The sequence below is a fragment of the Tupaia chinensis genome, unplaced genomic scaffold, assembly GCF_000334495.1.
Source record: "Tupaia chinensis unplaced genomic scaffold, TupChi_1.0 Scaffold000426_1, whole genome shotgun sequence".
Lineage (NCBI taxonomy): Eukaryota > Metazoa > Chordata > Mammalia > Scandentia > Tupaiidae > Tupaia > Tupaia belangeri.
In genome coordinates, this window is record NW_006159931.1 from 1,467,198 (window position 1) to 1,469,260 (window position 2,063).

Consider the following 2,063-nt stretch of genomic DNA (forward strand, 5'->3'; position numbering starts at 1 on the left):
TATGAAGAAAATTAAGGGACCTGGCCCACTCCGGAGGTATGAATATAAATAGATATTTATAGGAATCATGTGCTCCTTGCAAACATTATTTCAATTTTTACAAAATCCATTGGGATTTAGACCCAACTATTTCAATAAAGACTTCATATGAAACGATCCTCAGTTCCGCTTGCTTTTTTTTTTTTTTTTCCCCTTCTCTGAACAGGTACAATTTTCTTTCTCCTTTATTTATTTATTTTTCTTTTTTAACAAGAGTCAGTAAAAGTGTTTAAAATGTCACAAGTTAACTTTTTCAAATTTCTATCCAGATCAGTCATATTTTGAAAATGACAACTAGTCTCTCTACACAGATCCATTTCAGGAAGTGGTATGGTACGTGAAATTTAAGTCCGAGGGTAGGTGGGTGAGGTTTGGATGTGGGGTGAGGGTGGTTGAAAGGGAGTTTATAATGCCTTCTACAGCCCAGAAATGCCAGTCAACCTCAAGCCAGTGGCACCAGTCGTCATGTGTAAAATGTCAGTAAGTGTTCTAATACAAAAATACATGGGGCCACGCGAGTGTATAGTTCTCATTCCTCTTGATCCCATTTTCAAATGCTCCTGATCTTTCATCCCTTGCTTGTGTTTCTGATGGAGCGATACAACTTCCAGCTTGTGCAAGCTCACATCCTGAAATTTCTGATACAGCCTACTGACACTGCCGCGTTTAGAGGATCGCCCTCAAAAGGGAGGGCTTTTTGGACCCAATCAAAAATAGATTTCAATCAGAATAGTATATGACATAGTAAAATATGCAGATAAGCAAAAAAATAAAAGCTGACTTATTAAAAACTGCATTTCTATCACCCAGGGAAACATCTAGATACGGCTTTTCATTTGTCATTTTTTTGGTGTTTTGCTTTAGGGCATGTGTACTTGCAGATGGGGGGGTGTGGGACAAGATATCACCCCCCAAGGGAAATGGTCATACCACAATCCCATCTCCTCCATTTTCCTCTTAGGGTTTTGGATATGCATAACACCTGTACCCTGTGTGTTTTGCAAACTTCCAGGTCTAGGATTCGAACTACACAGTCACGTGGGGTCCAGCTGCCTTAGTCACCATACCACCAGCTAGGTAGACTTTTTATTACACGTGAGCAAAGAATGGAATATATTAGACAAGCTAACGTTTTGCTTAAGTTGTTGTAAATACTGTTCTGGTAATGAATGCCAACCACATGGTTCTTAACAGCCAGATACTATAAGGGGTCTTCAAAAAAGTCCATGTAAAATGCTATTATGAAAAATCGACGCCTGCTTTAAACATTTTTTGTTCATTTCATTTTCTATGAACTTTCAAAAATCCCTTCATACGGCAGCCATTGTATATGTACCATAATCAACCCAAGTTTTCAAAATCATAAGCAATGGTGTGATGAACACATTTCTAGCTAAGTCTTTGTATGTATCTCTACATACTCTCCCAGGCTAGGGTCCCAACAATGGCAACAATAATAATCACAGAAATACTGTTTATCACGGTTGACCAGCTGGTGGCTAAGGCAGCTGGATCCCGCATGGCCGACTGTACAGTTCGAGTCCTAGACCCAGAGGTTTGAAAACACAGCAAGCACGTGTGCTGTGCGTTCGTGCCCCAAATCCTGAAAGCAAAACTGGAGAAGGAGGGATTGTGGCTGGACCGTCTTTCACGGGGAGTGCTTTCTCACTTTCTCTGTCTCTCCCACGCGAGTGCATGCACCTTCTAGCCAAAATAATAATCACATATATATAACATATTATATATTTTCAATTAGCAATAATCGCGCCTCGGATAAACCTCATTGGCTACGATACTGCCACTGCGCAAAGCTAACATATTATATATTTTATAAGTAGATATATAAAGAGAGAGAGAGAAAGGACACACACTGAATCAGGCTCTGAGTAAACACTCACGCATTATCTCATGTGGACTTTGTACCAATCTGTTTTATAGGTTAGAAAATGGAAATACAATGAAGATAAATTATATGCTTTAGGAAGTAGTATTCGCAGATCTCCCAAATCTGGTTGAATCTAAAC

At 39.4% G+C, this 2,063-nt stretch overlaps 1 pseudogene; it reads right to left on the bottom strand.

The window, feature by feature from the left end:
* Nucleotides 1-1,730: 1,730 nt before the first annotated feature.
* LOC114008990 (uncharacterized) lies at nucleotides 1,731-1,852 on the bottom strand (annotated as a pseudogene).
* Between the last annotated feature and the right edge of the window lie 211 nt (nucleotides 1,853-2,063).